Source organism: Falco cherrug, chromosome 7 (assembly GCF_023634085.1).
Source record: "Falco cherrug isolate bFalChe1 chromosome 7, bFalChe1.pri, whole genome shotgun sequence".
NCBI classification, from domain to species: Eukaryota; Metazoa; Chordata; class Aves; order Falconiformes; family Falconidae; genus Falco; species Falco cherrug.
In genome coordinates, this window is record NC_073703.1 from 37,147,017 (window position 1) to 37,171,116 (window position 24,100).

At 37.2% G+C, this 24,100-nt stretch overlaps 1 long non-coding RNA gene across 1 annotated transcript; it reads left to right on the plus strand.

Moving 5' to 3' along the window:
• Nucleotides 1-177: 177 nt before the first annotated feature.
• On the plus strand, nt 178-24,100 carry LOC114015511 (uncharacterized). The gene is made up of 2 exons (XR_003559493.2): nt 178-600; nt 23,994-24,100. It is a non-coding gene; the product is annotated as an uncharacterized LOC114015511 (long non-coding RNA).

Below are 24,100 nucleotides of genomic sequence, written 5' to 3' on the forward strand. Positions count from 1 at the left end.
CAGCGTCACCTCGTAGGCGGGGCGCGCGGCGGGTTCCCGCCTCCGACGCTGCCAAGCGGCGGCGGCCGTCGGTGGGGCCCGGCCCGGCGCGGCCCGGCCCGGCCCGGCTCGGCTCGGGGCTCCTCCCGCTCCGCCCGGGCTGTGGGGCGGGCCCCGCGGCGCCAGCCACGCCTCGAGGTGGGCCTGGCGGGCTGAGCTGTTCCGCCCCCGCAGCCCGAGCCCGCCGCCTCGCTGAGGGCAAGCGGCGGGGCGCGTGGAGATCCCTACAGCGCGCCGGGCCTCCGGCGGCATCTCCCTCAGCCGGGTGGCGCCCCGTAGGAAGCGGCCGCCCCTGCAGTCCCCCGAGCCTGAGCTGCCTCCCGGAGCCCGCTCCCGAGTGAAGGGGACGGGCTCCGCCGCTGGGGATGCAGGGAAAGGTTGGACCGCCGGGCGGGGTCCGGGAGACGGTCGCTGGAGAGCGGCAAGTGTTTTAAGGAAGAAAAAAAATAAACCCGTGCAAGGGCATAGCTGAAGCATGCTGGCCCTCTCGTACAAATCCGGTGTGGCCATCATCAGTTTGAGGACTTCAATATATGCTTGCAGTATATGGATAAGGAAAAGGTGAGCTTTGCGTAGTTGCAGCCTGGTTTTATAGCAGTATCTTTATTCCTTGTTTATTTTTAAAAGCCTGGGTGCAGGTGCGCTTTTTTTCACAATGCCCACCTATAGCAGAGGTTATTTTTTTTCCCAAACAAATCGCTTTTTAATCTTTCAAAGCCAGAATGCAAAAATCGGAACAATCCTCTCGAGGGGGAAAAGGAGTAAGGTGCATATACTTCTCCTGGAAAATTTACAAACATGGCCAGATTAAGCCCCAAATTGCTGTTAGCTGAGGAAAAAGCACGGGGATACTAATAATTATAATAATGCCAAGACATAAAGCATTTAAAATTTAAGTTGGACATTCTTTTCAAGTCATAATTGTGCTGTGCTACTAAAGGACAGAAAAAATTCCAGCCTGAAAAATACGAGCATAAAAGTGAAACTGATCTTACTTCCTTATCCAAGTTTATCAAAACCAGCATGAGCAGGCAGCTGTGCTCTCATTTTTAGGAACTGGGATTTCTAATAACCACTTGTGTCTCATGTGATGGTATCTAACATCAGCTTACATCCATTATATTTGAACACTTTGCTTTTGCTGTGGTGAAATGACAGAAACTTTCCCTTTTCCAGGCACTGCAAAGAAGACTACTGACTATGGAGAGCTGCTTCCTCTTGCTTTAGTCCTCTTGCTTTCCTGCTTCTTAAGTGCTAGAAAACAAATTATGTCTGTCTCTTATCCTTTCCCTAATCTTCTCTGGTTTGAGGATTTAGAAACAAAGTACAGTTATCACCATCGTGCTTCTGAGCCAGTCATGAATGAGTTACTACTAATAAACGAGACTTCTGACCAACAGAAAAATACAGATTTTGAACAATATAAGAGACAGTAAGGCAAAGAAGTCACTTCCATCTGTAGTCTGGAGTTTGATCTGTGTATGAAGGGGTTTGTACAGCTGAGGCTAAATGAGGGCTTCCAGTTCTTTGGTACGTTTCGGTTTCATAGAAACTTAAACTACTTTTAATTCCCAGCCGTTATGCTCCTATCTCCCTCCTCTGCACTGGTGCTGATACTGTGCAGCTCCATAAACCAGTTCACAGAATTGATCAGGTTGAAAACTCTCCACCCAAAGTGATGTGTTGTTTGGTGGGGTTTTTTTTTTCCCTTGAACTGGCGCACCACCACCTGCTTCTGTAAACACTAGCATTGGCTGAAGGAAGGGGGTGGAAATATGTGGCGGGGGCGGGATGTGACCTCAACAGCCTAGATTTAGATCAGTTTAAGCAGCTTAATGAGTTTCTCATTGGCTCTTGGCCTCCTTTGTGCTTGCTAGTGCTCGTAGTTTTTCCAAATAATGGAAAAACTCTGTCAGCATCGTTACCCAAGTACATCTGAATAGCAGCAGTGAAAATTGTCTGTCCTTATTTTGCTGTTGGTTGGGAAACATTGAATCAATATGTCAGACCGAATACACATTCAAAAGATGGCACTGACTCAGTTAACATTTAGGAGGTTTTCTTTGTGACCACAGATGTAGAAACTCTTGCGAAAACTTGACTCCCCCTCACCTCACTTGCTGGGGAGTCTTATTCACCAGTAACAGAAAGCAATTGTGTTTCTCAAGGCCTGCTGTATTATATGAAATAATCAGTGGGTGGAGGTGATTTGCAAGAAAAATAGTTCCATCTGTATACTCTAGTGTCTTCACAAAATATGAGAATAAGACAACTGACTTCCATCTTCATGCGGTGCTAAGACGAAATCTTATTTTTGCTACAGTGGTATGTCACTGAGAGCCTAATTATACTGCTACAGAGTAGGATTATGTAAATAAGGTGATGTAATATGAGCGTGAATAGGACTATATTAATATTTGCATTAACATATGAACATGTCTCATGCAAACTAGATGATTTCAAAAACCAGAACAGATTCAGGCTGATTAGGCTATCTCTGTAATTAAAATAGCAAAAACTAATGCATGTAGCATAGCTACCAATTTGCGGGTTTTTACTGTATTGATTAAATTGTCTAAACTTGCAAAAGTTGGATCACCAAATAATTTCAAGTCTTGTGTAAAACGCCTGGATAATATTTAATAGCTTGAAACTGGGCCACATGTCCACTGTGCCACTGAAAAGGGAATATTTACAGTTAGTCCTTTCCAGCTGTATTGAATATTCTTTTTTTTCTCTTTTTTTTAAATCCCTTTAAACAGTGGTTGAGCAGTCACACCCTGGCCTGAATTTATTGAATAGATCACAGTCACTGTGATAGGGATAACGTCTTCCATCCCCAGCTGTATGATTTTACTGCTTTCCATGCACTCTCTCTAGTTTAATTAGGTGATATGCTTGTTTAACTTGTGAAAATAGCAGAAAGCTAACTGAGCAGGGAAGACAATGAGACCTTTTGCTAGCAAGCTGTTAACTTGGCTCAAGTGAAGCTGTGCAACTGTGCTTGTGGACAAGGTTTGAGAAGCCAGTGAACTGTCATCATCATACATAATTGTCAAACATTGGCAGGCTGTTTCTCAAAACACTTTTTATTGACTGAAGCAGATCTCTTCTGTTTTCTGGCACTCTTGTGTCAGATGTAAAGAGAGAACTGAAAACTGAAGCACCACTGGCAGTAAAGAGACTGGAATAGATGGGTTGAGATTTAAGAATTTTTCCCATGCTTGTGCATGCCAAACTACTAGTTAAGGTAACTTTCCTGTCAGGATTAGTGAAACTGCCGGATTATGTCTGAAGAAACTGAGGGAATAAACTGCTTCATCAGCCCCTGCAATAGACTCTGCTTCTATGCAACCTAGCATCAAAAGCTGCAAAGCCAGTATATTCAACTTCACAAAAAACCTTAAACATCTTTCAGAGACCTTCTCCGCTACCATGGATTTATTCTGCCTATCCTGAATTACATTAAAGAATTCTTGGGCTGTTCTCAAGCTAAATTGTAAGGCTTTAATTTTCCTCAGTTCTTTTAATATCCCTGCGTGCTGGACACCCTGCTGTCATGATCTGCTGTGTTGTAAAGGTTACAAAAAATTTTATTCAAAACTGTATTTAATTCAGACTCTTTTGAAGTGATGAGTAACATGTCAAATTTTAGAACTTACGTGCATGTAAACAACATGATATTTCAGCCCTGTGTGTGACCACAAAGTTACAAATGGTGATTATTGGCATCACTTAACACAGACCCAGAGGTACGCGTTCAGAACCACAATCATACATACATGTAGTAGTGTCAGTATTGGATACCTTCTAGCTGTAGTATCTAAATCTCAGCTTTAAGAATTTTCAGTGACTATGTGAAAGCATTGCATTGAAATACAGATGTTTCAGTTTTGTCTGTTCTTCAACCTTTTCATTCTTTCTTGCCTCTTAAGTTTAAAAAATTGATAAGATTTTATTTTTAATTTAGCGAATAACATCAGTTATTTAGGCAATTATAGCATTATAGAAAATGTTTGCTAGGAGTTTTCACTTCTGTTAAAAATTCAGGACTCTCCTTCCTTCAGGTAAGTACTGAAAGCTCATGTTACGTCCCCTTTTCAGTAAGCTCCTACAGGCTTATCGGCAAAGCCAGATGTCAGCTTACTTATGAGTCTTCTATTGGGGAGCAGCAAGAGTGGAGCTGCTCCATAAGAGAGAAAGAACTGGGAGTGGAGAGTGGCTGCAGCAAAGGCAGGGCCTTTCTGGGCAGGGTGCCATCCCAGTGGGGTCAGCATGGTGATAGTCACGAGTCTGAGACAAGGCAGGATAACAAGTCAGGGGTCCGTCCAAGAAGTCCAATCAGGAACAACAGGAGACAGGGCCGAAGACCAGAATAGAGACAAGACTATCCATAATGCAAGTCCAGGCTTACAGGAGACAAGCCCAAAGAGAGGACTACTTATAACATAGGTGTAAGGTTCATCCAGGAGACCAGAGCTAGAGACAAGACTACCTCCCATGTATGCCTGAGGACCATTTAGGAAGCTCAGTCAGGAAGTCATGCTGGAAGGAGACTGGGCTGGATACAGATATAACTCTGACAAAGCAGGTCAGGTTTGGGTGCTCAAGCCAGAGCTTAAATGGAGCCCCTGGACCAGTTGGAAATGTTTTCACATATGACTGGTAACTGGCCCAGTATTAGATGTTGTCAGTAGCTACTGTCCATATTCATTAGCACATTGATTCTGGATTTCGGTTTGGGCCAGCTTAATTTCAAAATGAGCATGAAAAACAGAAATGATGAGCATGGAGAACTCACACAATGTTACTGAGGCGTTGTACTGGTTTTGACTGGGATAGAGTTACATTTCCTCATAGTAGCTTGTATGGGGCTAGCTATGTTTTGGATTTGTGATGAAAACAATGTTAATAACAAGGATGTCTTAGTTATTGTTGAGCAGTGTTTACACAACCTCAAGGCATTTTCTGCTCCTCACGCTAACCCGTCAGCAAGTAGGTTGGGGGTGCACAAGAAGCTGAGATGGGAGATATCTGGGACAGCTGACCCCAATGGACCAAAGGGGTATTCCATACCACGTGATGTCATGCTCAGCAATAAAACTGGATAGAGGGGTGGCGAGGGTGGTGAGGGCTGCCATTGCTTGGGGACTGGCTGGGCATTGTTTGATGGTTTTTTTTTTTTTAAAATTATTATTAAACTGTCATTATCTGAACCTATGAAATTTCACAGTTTTACCTTTTCAGTTCTCTCCACTATCCCACTGGGGGTGAGTGAGCAGCTGTGTGGTTCTTAGCTGCCTACTGGAGTTAAACCATAACAGGCATCATTACTGATATTCAATAATGTTCTGGACAAATAATATATAACAAAAATATCTAATAACATCTAATGATAGCTAAAACATTTTACATGTTTGTGGCCAGAGTTTGCACAGTGCTTATTAAGTATTAAAATGACCTACACGTAGGAATTCAAATGATGGTCAAAGTAAAAGACAGGCTATTAAGCCAGATGAGCCATTTGTTTTATCTGGAATGCCAGTTCCTATCAAAATGCACTTGTGTGCTGGTACCCAAATTCCATAGAGATGGGAATTACAAAAATAATAACATTAAAACATTTTGTGCAAATCACTTGATGTTCTTCTGCCTCAGTGAAACAAATAAAAAGATCAAAAAAGCAAGATTTTCCTGCATGTCATATAGTTGAATCTTTCCAGGAAAATAAACTCAAAGAGGTGCAACTCTGCTGGTAACATATGTGAAATTAGGATGTCTGTTTTTATGTTTCCACTGTTTTTTGTGGGCTTACTTTTCGTATTTACAATGAGAGAGACTTTAAAATATAATATTATAATCTGTTTAAAATGTATTGGATGTGCCCAGTATTCAGAGGGTATAAGGGACAAGTTTATTTTTGATTGTTCACCTCTCTTTTGTATCCAATTTGAGTGTTATTACGGTGTGTTTTGGTGCAATTTTTAGCAGTCTTTGTTGATTACAGTTTTTGCTGCATTAAGTGCAATGTTCCTATTCACATACTACCATTCCTTCTTCCCACATGATACCAAAGGGAAGATTAATTTTGTATCAGATGAGTGAGACTAGTAACAAAAAGGTGACTGCAGCTAAGTCTCCTACATTTTCATTTTTATCTTACTTAAGTTGGTATTTATAGAACGAATGAAGAGATCCAATTAACTGTACCTCCTGTTGATGCCATACAAGATTTTCTCTTTCAACACTTCATACTTTTTTCTGCCTTTTTTAGGATTTGTCATAGCTAATATAGCTATGTATTTTTATCTCAGTGTGGGAAGAGTTGAAAGACATACTCGGAAGGCATACTCAGGACTTAACCCTGCAAGTACCATAAGTTTGTAGATGCGTGAGGATCTGCTTCCGAGTATGCTAGGAAGTGGCCACCTTCTCAGATGATGCATCCACTGGATTTCTGATCTGCTTCAGGAGCAATCCCTGCTTCCTGGTCAGAACGTAAGGAGTAGCTTCCATCAACACAGCTTTTGACATGCTCACCCGAGGGCTGCCTGCCTGCATCTATACTGTGCGGTGTTCAGAGCGACCTCATAGTCTTCTGCAGGCCTTTCCTCAGCCTTGTACATACGCAGCACAAATACCACTCCTCTGCTGTGCTCACCCAGTGATCATGCCAGTTCTTACTGTGTACCTTAAGATGGATAAAGTTTGGTTTTAGTTATCGTTGCCTGGGACTCTACTGCAATCCCTCAGCATCGAGCTGCCCTACCACGTCTCTTTCGGTGGTCAGGGTGTTTCCTGCAGTCAGGGTTCCCCTTTCTTCAAGAGCTGTGATAGTCTGGAATCCTCTGCCACACTGACTTGCTCTGCCACCTTGAAGTCTATCTTTGCACAGGAGACATCTGAACAATTTTAAACAATTCTTTAGTAATGAATACCCTTTTTTTGTTTGTCCAAGATAAGCAGTATGATGCAAGCATTGGTTTTTTTATCTGCTTCTTTTATCTGCTGCTATGACATGTTACCAGAGAGGCATGTTACAGGGGCATGCTAGGTAAAAGGCTTGCAAGGATGATGTTGGAGGATTGGACCAAGTGGAGGGAGACTTTGTACTCAAACCATTTCCTAGAGCTATCTAGCTTTATCTAGCTACTGAATGGCTTCTAGGTTTTGTCTGAGAGGAAGCCTTGTTATTTTGCTTCAAAGGAATAATCAAGCATGCGCAGACAGAGTGAATGCTAATGAAGAGGGCTTTGGAGCAAAACAGGTGATGATTCAAACTGATGGTATAGATGCACTCAGAATCTCCTTATGTGTTATCTTGGGAGCCTTGATCTGTAATTCAGCTGTAGATTCTACTGGATGGCAAAAATCCCGAGGCCATCATTCTAGGTTGAGTTTTTCAACATAAGAGTCATAAGAATTTGTCAACTTCAGCAAACCAGAATATTTTTGTTTAGTCACATTTTAGAAGGTGTCAGCTCCATTTTTACTGAAGGTTTTAAAAAAAACAGATACCCCAAAAGAATTTAGACTGAGCAATTAAACATTGGCAAAGTTTATAAGCATTTCAAACTAGAACCTTATAATAGGAAGTGTTAGGCAAACTTAACTACAGATTTCTCTTCCATCTGTATTTATATCATGCTGTGTACTAACTGTCTGGTATGCCTGTACAGACTTTGCCCCAAAGTTAACTTTGTCTGCATCTTGCATTCAGTATTTATTTAAAAAATTCTGCATAGGTATGAGTTGTGTATCATTTCATTATATCATTTCTTAGGCATATTAGGATTTTTTTTGAACACCAGGCAGGTGAATAAAAGTACTGAGAGAAAATAACATGGGAAGACAATTACTAGGAAGTCAAAACCCAAGGCCTTTGACACAGATTTTTTGCCTGCATGCCTTCCGCAGAAGCATGATGCATAATTGTTATACTTGATACATTCCTTTCGAAAAGAGGTTCAGGGTTTTTTTAACTTTATGCTCTTCTTCTGCTGTCCACAGTTTTTTCCTATCCATGAAAATGCCATTTATTGACGTGAGCAGAGCTGATTACTCACAGCTGTTCTTACAGATTTTAATTTCCACAAAACGGTTCGTGTCTCCAGCATGCTGTATGTCTCTGCTTTTGCTTTTATTGCTATCCTATGTGTTTCTTTCCAATTTTATCAGAAGACTCTCTGTTCATACTTTTCTTGGCTGTTTAGAGAAATATTCCATATACATGTAACATTGATTAAGGAATCTATTGTGAGAGCTGTTTTTCCCTTCCTTTCACAGGGGCTGCCAAGATAATTTTGTGGGCAGCCTTTTGCCTATCTTGTGTTGTTTAATCTATAGAATAAATGCCCAGATTACTTCCTGGACTCCTTTATTTTTGTTTCAGAGAAAAAATTAGCAGACATTTGATCTAAAGTTAACTGCTTTTCATTATACATTGAAATGGAAAATCTCTGTTATTAGCATATAAAAGAAGCAGATTGGCAACTGCCTGTCCATAATCTCCATGGCACTTTAAGGCCTCTTTCATATATGTAAAGAGGATAACGATAATAAGGTAAATAAAGTATGTAAATAAATGAGACAAGGTATGTATTTCCCCATCCCTGGAAACATTCAAGGTCAGGTTGGAAGGGGCTCTGAGCAACCTGATCTAGTTGAAAATGTCCCTGCGTAATGCAGGGGGACTAGGTGAACTTTAAATGTCCCTTCCCATGCAAACCATTCAATGCTTCTATGCAAGATATATAAATAAAAGATTCTTTACATATATTTATGTAGAAATCCTACTCCTCACCCCAAGTTAAGTGGATTTTTGCAACTTACTTTACTAAGTTAAATTTGAAGTTTAGTTCTGCTAAATATCTTAAGGCATTTTAATATTTATCTAAAATGTTACAAACGAGATGAGCTAATAGCTAATCTTTTAAGACTGGTGTTTGTTTTTGATTTTTTTTTTTTTTTAATTTACTTGTATTATGGAACCAGCCAGAGGTTTTAACTCTGGACTGAAGTATCATGGCATTGTATGTGAAATGCTGGTAAGGAAATGTCCTTTTCACAGAAAGGTCTGGTTTTGCTATATACTTCCCTAACAGTATGCTTCATAAATAGTATTATTCAATTAAATGCTAGATCAGCTAAATGCATAAGTTGTAGGCTTGAAGCCAGAATGAGAGGAAAATGATCAAAAGCTGTATGATTAAAAAGAAGATTCACTATGTATACATTACTTATGAGATGCAAAGGCTCAGTAGTCATTCAAGCTTTGACTGTACATTTCCAGGCTGCTCAGCTGTATCTGGGTCCTAGTGTCATTTGAGGTTGATCATTTATGATGTTGACCATTGCGTTCCTGCGTGCTGTTTGCTGCAGAAGCTGGTATGCTGTATACAGCTACCTAACAGGCTGTTGTTGGCTTGAGTAAACCTTGAATATGTGTGGTACAGCAGGTACATTCAAGAGTCTCTGAGCCAACTTTTTGGTTGTTCTGTAAATGTTACAGAGGAAGTAGATTTTTGAGAAGTGGTAAGTTTATTTGCTTTGTGTTTAAAAGGTCTTTTTATAGTCTAACATTAATTGCTACTGATAAACACTGATGGCTAACAAAAATATCTTAGAAGAAGCCCAGGGGAACACTGTGTGAACTCAGCAAAGGACAGGAGTTTGGAAGATCTGGATTCTATTCTTAATGTGACCACTGATTTGCAGTGTGATTTTGGCAAGTTAGTCTCTGTGTTTCTGTTTCTTTTTCATATCTTTTATATCTCTTGTCTATCTTCACTGCAATTTGTCTCTACAATGCCTAGAATAAAGAGGGAGGCAATCTTGGCTGTGATTCTAAGAACAGTGATTACAAATACTAAATACAAAGTTCCAGTCATTCTATTGAAGTATGATTGTAATGGGATTGTATAGGTATAAAATGATAGAGATTTGTTACATGTTCAGCCATATCTAACCTAAAGGGTTGAATCCTGTCTTTAAGATCTGTCTGCATGTTCTTCACTGAGCTGAGAGAAGTTAGACTTGAAGATAATGTCCATGGATACCAAGGAAATAAGATAGTTGTATTTATAACAATTCTGATTCAACAGCTCAATGACCTAGAGCTAAATGTCTTCAGCTCTTTTCCACATACATTCCCTTTCATGCCTAATACATTTTCCAAAAAAATCTCATTAAAAACACTTTCATATGATACTGACCTTATGTTTGAAAACAACTGATTAATTATTTCTCAGATGAGTATTGCTAGGCTTTGTCCAAATATACCCTGATAGTATTTTTCTTTTGAAAGGAAAAATGCTTCTATATTATGACCAATTTTTCTGTCGGATTCCAGGTGATATAGGCAGCCTTTGGGTCTGGTTTGAAACCCTACTAATTTCAGTTGGGTTCCATGAAAACGTAAGTGTGATTCTGTTCAGTAAACATGAAAAAACCCTATAATAAATTAAATTCTCATGGAGACCACTGAACATGGCAAGTTTTATTGCAAAAAGTAGCTGCCAGCCTTCTCTAGGCTCCCTGCAAAAGGGAGTTACAATCACTTGATTTTTATCAATTTATTAATGCTTTTTTGACAATACAGATACTTTGTATCACTACTGAAAATTCTTGTTTCTTGCGTGTACAAAAGAACACGTCCTTCATGCCGAGCTTTGTGAAAGCAATAGTCTGTCTCGTTACATTGTTTTTTCCTTTCATCTCAGGTTGATTCTCTTATCTTTGTTTTTTTGGTTTTTGTTGGGTTTTTTTTGTTTAAAAGTTAATTTAGTCATTATAAAAATACCTGATAGACACCAATGGAAACCAACCACTGAACAAATGTAATATGGGTAGTAAATCCATTGTCCCGCTTGCATCTGGGTTTCAAACTTGTTTTGAAGGGCTGAACCTTTAGACATGAAAGGATAACCAAGTCTTCTGGCCTACTCAATTCTGAGTTTGAAAACAGCATGCCAACTTTGTTAACCAGATTGCACAAGAAAAGCTAGACTAAACCTGTTATTACATATTGGCTATTGAATACCTGTCAAATAGTTACGATCACCATGAGGCAGATCTGGAGAGATGCTTTCAGATGAAAAGCAGTGTATCCCATTACCAGTCACTTGAGCCTTTCAGTGTCCATCTGCTGATTTGAGAAGAAAACATCGTTAATAATGTATTCATTGATTGTGCTCTGGCTTTTATGTTGCTATTAGTTCTTCCAGCATGAGCTATCTCAACATTATCTAGCTTCTGAGCTCTAACATCTCCTTAGTAGCCATGGCAAATTGCTTGGTATTTTCTGGTTTAGGGAATAAAAAGAAGTAAAATGTGTGATGTGACATTCAAATTGATCCATAGGTATGAGGTTGCATGCTTAAGAATCTATACTACATTAATATATTGTATCACTGCTTCAAAATACTATTAAAAAAGAGGGAGTTTGAGCAAAAAAAGTAGCTTCTATCATAATTTATTACAACTAACACAATGACACTAATGTAGCTGATAATATAAATCACTTAATACTATGAAATGAGTGAGATACTGTTTTGGGTTTAGGGGAGCTGAATGCTGCTATAAATTGGTGCAGCTCTATCAATATCAGTGGAAATGTCAATGCCAGAAAAATGGCCAAAAATATTTAGAGAATTTTGTTTGGTTTGGACAGTGTTTTAACATTTTTGATTAACAGTTCCACCAGGCACAGTAAAATTATTGCATTAGAACTTAAGCCATTCAAACCCATAATTTACAGTCTTATCATTTAGGGGAGATGTTTGGGGTTTTTTTAAATTACTGAACAATATGTCCTGAAAAGTGGTCTGAATTAAAGCCTGCAGACAAAACAAGACAGTTTTTACTGTTAAGTTCTTACTGTCTCTGAAAGTCTCACTCTTTCGAAGTACTGATCTTTTTTTTTTCCTTAGAATGGGAAGTTTGTATACACTGGGAAAATAATTATGAACCTGGGAGAAAATGGCATGCAGTCCTTGATCCAAGGCATTTGCAAAATAAAAGTTCTTTTTAATTTATGGTTTTATTTTTTTTTTTAAATATAAGATAGTATGGCTGGCCAAAACACCCAAAGGCTTGGCTGTTTATCTCTGGTACAGATCTCCACAGTTTTCATGCCTTTGTGGCTTCAAGATTGTATTACTGCAGTACGCAGGGACCGAGGAGCTATAGCTATGGCAACCAACCTGATAGGTAGCTGACAGTATGAATTACAGAATCTCTAAGGATTTGCTGCAGACTGGCCTCCCTGATGGTGTGACTGCTCTTTTTTTTTTTTTTTTTTCTTTTTTTTCTGACCTTCAGGACCAGGACCAGCATCAAGGCCTTGTATGTTCTAGTATTCATCCTTCTGTAAGAAACTTTAAAGAGTTTGTACCGATAAACAGGTACAGATGGATCTTAAACTGGTTTAGGAGGGGATTTTTTTGTAGTGATATTTATTGTAAATCTCCAAGTGAGTCAAACTGTGTCTCATTTTTATCAGTATCAGTATTGCTACATCTACTGTAGCACTTTTACCAACAGAACTAGCTCATTCAGAAAGGTTTTTTACACTATCCTGACTGACTTAGTGGTTTAAGTAAATCCTGAAGCCAATCTCAGTCTCAGACATGCCCTTTGTATTAAAGATGAGGTGGGGAATAAGCTAGGATATGAAACGTTCTTGGTTTTATTCCTTACGTTATGTGAAGAGTGTCTGAATTAGGAAAGCTAGTTGCAGCCCTGACATTAAAAATCCAGGTCCTCCATAGTTGCTGGCAATTGGAGTACGTTTCATAGCAGTATCACAAAGGTGAGACTGAAAGGTGAAATACAGGACAAAATAATTTGCATTCTTGCTTTTCTTAATACCTCTTCAACTTGCTGATTAAATTGTAAGAAAAATTCAACTCATACACCTGGTTAATATGTGGGTAGTTGTGCTTCAGAACCTGAAATCAGTTTCAGGTCTCCTCACACAAAAAAAAAGACAGAAAGAAAAAAAAGGAAAAAAAAAGCCTCAATGCTAATTAAAATATTTCATAGATCAGAGTTTAATGTCTCTGTTGACAATGTATTTGTACTTCTTTTTATGAAAGCTGTTGGCCATTTCTGTAAAGATCATCTGCCAATAGTTATCTATTCACAGTTGCTTAATAATGTACATTTAAAACCAAAACTGAACGTGCCTGGACAATTATGCCTTCAGCCAAGTATCTTGTTAGTGCAGATATAATAATATTATGCAGTAATAATAATAACAATGATTTAATTGTACCATCCAGGGCACATGTTCTGATATTACAACAGCTATTTAATTGCATATAAAGGTTTCAAAGAAAATGAAATTTGTAAGAAAATGAGAAATACAACTTAGAACAAGTTTCAACAGTCCTAGGAAAAAAAAGCCTTATCTGAATGAAACAATTCATAGTATAGAAGATCTGATAGATTTTATGGATTTCTTTAGTGTGTAGAGATCATATGCAGAATTTTATTGCTTAAATATCATCTGCAAACAGTAAACTATTCTTAACATGCTGCAAAAATCTACTAAAACAAGAGTAAGATGCTTTTACAAAAACAATGACAGTAAGGTGATTTTATCTCCGCAAACCTAAGGCATAAAGAAGGAGTTCACAAGGAAAAATCCCTGTACAATGTTGTTGGAATTTGCTGGGTTCAAAATTACTCAGATTCACTTCATTTTAAAATAAGGTGACCTAATGAAGTTTAAGACAGTTATAAACCCAACTGAATTTAAATCACTGTATTTGGAAGACTCATGTAATGCTTCAGTTGTGGTGTGGCAAAGCTGGAGAATTTGATCTTTTTTTTTAGTAACTACTAGTTATTTTTTCTAGTGACTGCTTTCAGTGCTGTGAACAAATTTTCAGAAATTGTTACGAGAGTTCCCAAGGTTGAGTGTTGCCTGATGTTATTGATGAACTGATAGTTAAGGAGAGATAAGAGAATTATTTACACATGGATCATTTACGTGGTGATCTGTGCACCAAAGCATAGGGGAAGTGTGCTAAGTGTATCTGTTTGTAACTAGAAGAAAAATCTGAGAAAGGTGACAGATTTTTTCTTAATTATTGATAGCTTTTGTATATACCTAGTTCAGATCCCTTTTCCTAAAAATGTCATATTATTATTACTAATAACACAAGTGAACCTGTTTGATGCAATACCATTTTCCCAGTTTTTACTGATTTTAGTAAGATTGTAAATGAGTAGAGATTTTTGTCTCGCACCAGTTTAGGATCATAAAAGGATTATAAATATATAGGGAAAGGTGAAGTATGCATGAAGAGATAATCCAGGATAACCTATAGCTCTTGTCATATTTATTTTTCTTTCCTAAATAATCTGACAAGCACATTTAAATTTACTGGAAAAACCTTTGGTAAAGAAGGTTTTACAGTCTTCCTAGTAGGTCTGTAGCTTGGCTTCCCATCCACTGAAGAATTACTATAATGTGTGTTCTAATTCTTCTCATTGTAAGATTTAATTAGTATCTCCTGTGCTTCTTCCAGTCCTTCTTCTAGTGGATACATTGAGCAGTAGATGATCATCTTTTAGTAACTACCTTTCGTGTATCAAAAGAATTATCAAGTCCTGTACTCTTTCAGATTATTCATCTCTCTCGTAGGTCTCATTTTCTAAGCCACTTTTAGTTTTCTTCTTTTCTTCTGGAGCTTTTCTATGAATACTGACAATTGCTAAACCTATTGACTTTTTAAATGAAAGCAAAACAAAATAACCGAGTAAGTACACACGCTAATTATTGTCATGTTAGTAATATAAACATGTATGGTGAACACATAATAGACATTAAGGAAAAATGCCCTCTAGTTCTGAACAGTATAATGTTCAGTGTGTCAAGCATAGGTCTAAATGAATTGACTGTGATCCACTGTAGATGTCAGTTGCTGAAAACAAGTGTGTAAAATATGTTCTGCCCTTCTATTGAAAATGAATGCCCACATCATCACCAGACTAAATTTAGATTTTTATTTTTTTCTAGAAATTAGAATTCTTACTCTGAACATGGAGAAATTTACAGCTGTATTGCATCAGGCAGAGCTGCAGGGGATGGCTGGGACAATTTCTCCTCCTTTCTTATTCCTGATGACAGCAACTTGCTATGACTTTTTATTTGACACAGCATAGTCCTCAAACTTCTGCAAGTTTTTTTTCTAAGTTTGGTCTGCATGTTTTAATTGAAGGCTTCATCTGGTTTATCTCTGCTTTGTCCAAGTGAAGGTGTAAGCAACGTATTACAGGAGTAAATTTCGTATTCCCTGTTATTGCCATTTGCCATAAGTGAGTATACCTGAGCTTGGCCTGATCTGGTTCCTAGTCCTCAGTAGACTGTCAGCCAGTTTTCAAGTCTGATACCTCTAATCCTCGCCAATAGCCTCACTTTTCATCGAGCAAATGAAATTATTTTAATACTGCAACAAAGTGGGAACTTTCTAAACCAATCAAAACAAAGACACTTTGAACAGCACAGAATCCCACAGACATTTCATGCAGATGTATGTTGCATCTTCTGAGAGGTAGGCTTCTTCAAGAGCCCTTTTTAATATATGACACCTGTCAGAAGGATCTATATCTGCTTTTGGAGTCGATATTTCTGTAATACATTTTAAATTAAATAAAAAATGAATTGTTTCCATCTGTTTATTAATTAACTATATTAACTACAGCAGAAATTTATGGATTTTTTAAACAGAGAAGCACTTTTTCTAGACTCTGATTACAAAACAGTTTTATTTGAAACAGCTTTGGTGCTACACATTGCCAGGGCAGTGTATTCTTGCACTTTGTCTGTTCTGAGCGCTACCTGTTTGATCACAGCGAGTCAGTTTAGAGAGCTAAAATGCCAGAAAATTCACTAAAGCATGTGCTGAAAGGATCAGTACAGAGCAAGGGAGAATGCAGGATGAGAGAGCAGAGATGTAGCAGCAAGTAGACCAGCTTAGGTTGCCATGATCTGCATCACATTTCACAGACTTCTCAGAAATAAATCATGTTTCCAGCACAACTACAATAAAATTCAGTTATCTGCTGCATGTCAGACCACTGCACAAGGGCTGTCTCCTTCCAAGAGATTCCCGGGTAGCACACTCTGCCTGAGTTAAATTCATTTTGCTTGCTTGAAAACAAATAGCGTATTAAATAGTTACTAAATACAAGCTAATAAGCAATTATGCCATGTGATTTTTATCTCTAATTTTTAATTTTAGAAAGGCTTCAGAGTTTGTCAGGAAAAAAATCCTTAACTGAGCTACAAATGTTCTTTTTCTTTTTTTCTTCTTCCTTTTTTTCCCTTTCCCCCCCCTCGCTTTAGAAAATAAGGAACTTGAACTTTACAGTAATTTCATGTACTTAATGTGGGTGCACAGTAATATGACAACACTGCCCTCTAGTGGCAGTATGTGTTAACACAAGTCTCAACCTACATCAGTGTGAATTGGTCAATGTGTGTTGAAAAGAAGGTATGTTGGCCACGTTATTATTTCTAAATTCAGTTTTGTTTTACATAACATAACAAGGAATAATTAACCAAATGCTGCATACAATGTTGTGATAATATAAGCTTCACCCACCAGCATCAGCTGCACTATGTATATTTTATGTGACTATAAAACAGAATATATATATGATTTCTTGTGATTTTCCAGACTGTCAAACATATGTAGCTGTATTCTGTACATGTAGTTTTATATCTGTATATGGTAGGTTTTTCATAGGTATGTCGTTTAACATGGTAGGATCACTAATTGGTTTTTAGCCTACTATTGAACTCTGGCATTAAAATCTAACCCTTATGGTGACAGTGTTTCTAGACACTGGTATCCACAAGCACATAAAATATCCTTCATGTCTTTTTTCAGTTTGAAATTTTAAAAATCCAGTTTATAGCTTAAGAGAAAATAAGGAAAGGCAAGATTTTGTGTAAGAAAATAAACTCTGACATTTCAATACATCAGTTTTTCAAACTTATCCACTAAAAAGGCTAGTCTACATTGAAGGTGTATTTGCTTACTGTGAAGACAGATGTTACAAAAAATTACATGGTTTCTCACTCGTCCTCTAAAAAACTTCCTGCTTTGGAAGTTTGAAAATTTAACCACCTGTGTAAAAAATCCTGTGAGGCTCATCTTTTTTGGTGTTCTTTTGGTTTTGGTTTTTTGTTTGTTTGTTTGTTCTTTTAATATTCTGACATGTTTTGGAAAAATTCTAACTAAATAATTCATGATGTGTTTTGGGAATAAAGAGGTTATGATGCTTCCCATTCATGCATGCCCCATATAAATCCAAGGTAAAGTGGAAGCAGGAAACAGAAGACCCAGTTAAAGACACATCTTTAGCTTTTTGTATGGAGTGATTTCTGCAAGTGATGAGCAGAACAGATGAGAATGAACGTGTTGATGCTCTATTGTTCTGATTTTACCTTCAAAGACCATTTGGCATACAGCCAGCTCACATGTGTCAGGTGCAGTTAGAGGACTGCATAGCTAGCTTAACAATGCTTTCATTTCCCTTCTTCATACCCAGACAGTTAGCAAGTATGTTTTAGGAAATGGGATTGCACCTTTTGAACGTTACCACTTAATGCACCAAAAATACAGCCAGTGGATACTAAAGAAGTGTCATGGTTTAACCCTGGCCAGCAACCAAGCACTACGCAGCTGCTTGCTCGCTCCCCCCTCAGTGGGATGGGGGAGAAGATTGGAAGAGTGAAAGTGAGAGAACTGGTGGGTTGAGATAAGGATGGTTTAATAGGTAAAGCAAAAGCTGCTCACGCAAGCAAAGCAAAGCAAGGAATTCATTCACCACTTCCCATGGTCAGGCAGGTATTCAGCCATCTCCAGGAAAGCTGGGCTCCATCACACGTAACGGTTACGTGGGAAGACAAATGCCATAACACCGAATATCCTCTCTCCCTTCCTTCTTCTTTCCCCAGCTTATATGCTGAGCATGATACCATATGGTATGGAATATCCCTTTGGCTAGTTCACATCAGCTGCCCTGGCTGTGTCCCCTCCCAATTGCTCGTGCCCTTCCAGCCTTCTCACTGGCAGGGCCTGGAAAACGAAAAAGTCTTTAAATTAGTACAAACACTACCCAGCAACAACCAAACCCATCATTGTGCCATCAACGTTGTTCTCACACTAAATCCAAAACACAGCACTGCACCAGCTACTAAGAAGAAAATTAACCTTATCCCAGCTGAAACCAGGACAAGAGGTTATATTGATGTTGGTACATACCATAGATTAATAAAATTAATTTTAATTTTTAAACTTATTTTAATTCACAAGTACATTTGTTGCTTTTGTGCGAAGTTATTTTTCTGATATCTGTACAAGAATTCAAGGTAAATATTTTCTTAATTTTCATGTGAATTGTCCTTAAAAACCAAAATCAAAAGTAAAACCATAAAAATGCAGTATTCTTTTTCCTAACATTCGATTTATACTGCAAAATACTTGTGTTACATTTTTTTTCCTCTGAGGTCTGCGCTTGGACCAAAAGAGATACTTGATCTGGACAGTTGATGTGCACAGTGAAAAGCCATTGTCTTGTGGTCTTTGTTCCACAATCCCCTCGAGCAGGGTTTGCTATAATGATATAAACTGTGGTGGAAAACTGCAATGTGAAAACATGAAATTTGCAACAACGTAATTGTAGCCAAAGAACGATAATTAGTCAAGAAACAATTCTCTTGAATAAGACAACAGCTATTTTTAAAGTGTCAATAAAAACTATTAGTAGTATAAGCAGTGCCCCCCTAAGGGTCAGATGTAAGTATGCAATGAGCTGTGTTATTTTAAAAATGTCATGTGAAGAGTTTAGATGTTATTACACTTGGAAGATGTTATGCAGGGGCTTCTAAGTTATGGATGTTTGCTTCTGATTCATGAGTTTAACTCCAGTTCACATCGCTATCGACAAAAAATGGCAGATCATAGCACGGTGCTTCTTGAATCAATTATATGTTAATATAGCTAGAAGTTTACATTGCAGATTGGCTAACTATGGAAAACACCATCTGGCAATTTTATTGGCAGTGTTTGTTACCGAGGTTTGAATGGCCAGTGAATGCAGTTCACTAGGGCAGGTGTTCTTCAGCGTGAATAAGGGTGTCTTCTTGCCCTGAATAAGGCAGCAGCATCCTATTGCATTGGCTAAAAAATGGCACAGGCAAAACGTCTCTCTTTTTCTGGTAGTTGACTGAAAACATAAGAAAGAAAAATTCAGTATGTAACAGGGGCAGAAGAAACAAATATATTGAAGAGATTGACTTTGATATGTGGAGGCTGCTTTTTCACTACAATTTCACTTATGCCGGTGGGAAGTATGCCTTCTCTTTCTCCCTGCTGACACTATCCCATACATCTGGAAGCAATCGCTCTTAAAAAGGGCCCTGACATCTTAAGTTAGAGAAAGCAGACCAACTGGATGTGTCAGAGCTATGACAACAAATCTGAAAATCTGTCTTCACTGATTTCAGTTACTGTCATGTTTGATTTGATGCAAAACTTGCAGTATCAGCTCGCTCTTAACGGGTATTACTGTCCGAGCTAAATACCTGGAAGGTATTAAGAATTACTTTTTAATATAAATTGAACAGACAGATCATACAAGCATGTGCTGAGAAAATATTTGAGTTGAATAGGATGCATAAGAGCCTTAAAAATTTTAAAAAGTAAAGTACAGTGAAGTATAGCTATAAAGTAGTCTTTATAGTGTAGAATATATAGAGCAGAATCCTCTGATGAGTTAAACTCCTTGTCAGCTGATTAACCTTTCTGGAATAAAAGAACCTTGTGATTTCCTATAATACAAAGTTAGAATAAAATTTGTGTACTAAGAAAAGCTAGAGAGAAGAAATTTTATAACTAAATACTGTATTTTATATGATGGTATATTTTTCATATTGATCCATTTGCTATGATTTTTTAAAATGAAACTGTTTTCAATGTACACGTTCATGTAATTTGCAAGGAAAAAATACCACAAAATATTTTCACTTTGCAATATGTCCCTACATATAATATAAATTAGAATTTGACTTGTGAAAGGGATAGCTCCTCCTTGGATTCAACACAGACATACAGTACAGGCTGATATATTCTGGTGAAAAGTTTTCAAACCTTGTATCAGGAAAAGAGAAGTCGACTGGTGATACTGAAAAAGAAGCTATGTCCCTATTTTTCGTTTTTTTAATAATATTGCATATTGTCAGTAGTATGAAATGACAAATCCACTAGTTTGTTACCAAGTAGAACAGAAGAACAGAACATGGCCACTTAAATAAAAAAAATATCTAATTTTTTATTTAATTAAATACATTTAATTGGGTCTATGTAAGAGTAAGTACTCACAATCATGAAAAAAGAAAATCATTCATAATCTGGCTCTTGGAGCCATTTGCTATTAAATTTCATGCTTTATGTTTTAAATTGAGAACCTTTAGAAATGAGGGGGGAGTTGTTTCTTCAAGTTGCAAGTGACATGATTTCTAGGTCCACATTCCTTTCCTGGCTTTCTCTAATAAATACACCCTCAGCCCTTCCCCCCCCCCCCACCCCCCCCCACCCCTTTACCCCCCAAATTAAAAGAGTTAGAAATGTTTTGGTCAAAATATTGTGTAACAAAAATACTATCAGGGAGAGGAGTCACACAGCTTTTCCAGTGAGTGCCTTTTACTGCTTTTAAGCAGCTCTCTCCTGGGAAAGAGTGCTACAAAAAATACCTGTAACAGAGTGTGACAAGACTAAGTGCTTTAAGAATAATACGTATTAAGAATAATACGCATTTTGAGTAAACCAAATAGTGCTGTAGTTTTATAATAGTGTAACATAATATTAATTGTTAAATTTTCTGAGTAATTACGTCAGTCCCTGTTCTCTTCAGGACAGAATACCTATTCTTCATTGACATATCTTCAAAAAACAATAATTAAATTCTACATTCTTCTTTACGGCTTGAGAATATAAACGTGTATAGAGGAATTAGCAATGTTAGTCAAATGTTGTACTTTCAAAAATATTTAACTAAGTAATAATCTTATATGGTATGTGTTTGCTTGTTTAATTAAATTAGTTAAAACAAACTCATTGCTACTAGTATTTTTTAATGAGATTTAAAAAAACCCCACAGGATTCTACAATCTAACCATTGTTTCATTAATTGTCTATTGTTTATAACATCACTTTTCTAAGTAATTTGCTACTCAAAAGAAATAAGTTAAGTATGTACTTTGAGAAACGTATCATGCAGTGAGTTTATTACTAACCGTATTTCTTTTAAGGAATTAAGAACATGGCACTAATGTCATTCTGTCTGTTAATCACAACACTCCTCAGTTTCTTCATTACCTTCCAAAGTGTTTCCTATGCCTAGACCCACCCACTGTGAAATTATTTTACCCTCAGAAGTGTCTTAGACAATTTTCTTGCCAAATAAATGTTTTTAGCACCTTAAATTCTGTTCTTTAAAAGTATCAAAGAGGGTGAGCTACTAAGCCAAATTCCCCTCAGGATTTGAGAATGTGACTCCGTAATCTTGTGTAAAGAGGCATTAACAATATTAGTCACAGTACTCTGCTTTTTCCATATTCCTGACTAGTTCCTGATGCAGAATTCTCATTAGCATTAACAGATTTATCAAGTAATTCCCCCAAAACACTGAGATTTGTAGAACAGTTCTCCTGTTACTTACAGAAACAGCATGATTTACTTTTATTTACTAATGCATGTGAGAGTTGCACAAAAACAACATTGGAATTGTGAATCAGCAATATAGTAGGGGATGCCTGGGTAGGGACCAAGGGGAGGATTTTAGGCATCTGGGTTTTAATACTGTAAATAACCAAATGTGTTTGTAATCACTGCCTGTGTAAGAATTGCATGATAAAACCATTAAAACCATGATTCACAACATGTAATAATGCAGTAATTCTTGTAGCAAAGGACCAGTAGGGAGATACTTAGAACTTTCAGATTCTAAATTCAATTTTACACCAGCCCTTGCAACATTACAAAAAGGGTACCACTCGAACTCCTCACTCTAGTTACGATCCACATAAGGCAGTCCACCAGCTGGAATTGTTTTGTCCATGTTCTGTGCTTGCTTCCCAGTTTATAGAATTATAGAATGGTTTGAGTTGGAAGGGACCTTAAAGATCATCTAGTTACTAACTTAGACTGTAGGAATTGGTTATATTAGACCCCAGACAGATGGGAGTGATTTTTGTGATCAAGGAATTCTATCTAGAGAGAAGTATCCAGTCTTTTTTTGATGTTCAAGCAATGTAGCAAGAGAAGACTGGACCACAAAATGTGACCCCCAAAGTGTCTTACAGTAACTGTAAGAATGGAATATCTGTTCCATTCAGTTTCATCAGCAGAATAAAACACCTGAATAAGCAGTCCAAGCTCTGGTCCTTACTGTGCTTTCGTTACCCTTTCTTTCCTTGTTTTGTTATCTTTGTGAATTTTGAATACATACAACTAGTCAGCAAATGAAGAATTGGGTGTTTTTTGGATTATTAGTTACAACATCTGTTTTTCCTGTGAATATTGATATTTTAACTTCCCTTAATATTTATTTAACTGCTTAAAAATTTTATTAGTTTTAATCAGTTTAATATAATTTGAAGATTATGTAAATGCATAGGGTGGTTTTTACCTCTCAGTTGTCTCTTCATTGCTTGAATTCCTTACTGATTTCACTGAAACACAAAAATTTATTTCATGTCACAAGAAGAATTCTGAAAACTGAGTGGCATCAAGAGTGAGGGAAGTTCTATGGATTATATAATATCTGCTTTTAAAATCGAGCCACCTAATAACCTTATGTATTCTGGGTATGTGTTCCTATGACTTATGTACACTATGGGTTTTGTTCCAGATCTAAGTAATTTTATTTTTATTTTCTTGTGATTGCTTTCAGATAATTTTTTTTGTGTTTGAGTATGAAAATAGCCTTTTGTTTGGAAACTGGTTCTATTTAAATGCTGTAAATCTGGTTGACAGATATGCGACTCTTTTTTTGTGTGGTGTATATTAAAAAGTACTTTTTTATTGAGTTGGATCAGTAGCATGTTTTGAGATCAGAAATAGTGCAACAATATAAAATTTGAGAAGAGAGTGCTCAGCATTTTTAGGATTCGTATCACTGATTTATTGGAAGGAATGAGCTGTGGAGTATGTTAAAATGCAGTTCCTACGTAGGATAAGAACATTAATTTGTTGATTAAAAAGAACCATTAGACCATTTAGGCTTACTGTTTGCCTCAAAGGTATTGTTAGTTCCAAAGATCTATAATGATCATAAATAGTATCTGTCTTTTAAGTCTTTTTAAACAGATTGTAGAATTCTAGGTCTTAAAATGTACTTAAAAATAGAAAATGTTGTTGTAGTACAAAAGAGAAATTTTTGGGAAGGTAGTGCTTATACAGGATATTGCAACTCATCTATTTTAGTTCCTATTCTAGAGTGCATTTAATACAATGTACTGGAATACTGTAGTATCATCCCACTTCTGTAAAGTATAATTTGGTGCACACATTATAACTTTTTCTGACAAGTTAATATAAAAATACATCCTGATTTATGAATGCATTAATACTAATGAAGCACTAGGTATAGGTTATAGTGCAAATACCAATAGTATGGGCTTGTTAAAATGTTCCATTTCTATGTTGATATGTGGGTAATGTTTTAATTTTCTCACTGAAAATCTATTTGGGGTTAAACCATGACAGCTAACAAACTACCTCATGAAACTTGTTAAATAAGGTGTCTGCAAGTTATATGCAGTATTTTTTATTTATTTAGTGCCAATAATCTAAGAATGTGTAAGCACTTAACAAATATTAATAAAGTAAACACCTGAATATTCTGACAAGAATATTATATCTCTTTTATAGATGACTAACCAGAGGCCTGCAAAGGAGATGTGACTGTCAAACACTGCATGGAAGATCTGTTAAAGAAGTGGGGATGTGTTAACCTGAGTGGCAAATAATACAGTAGG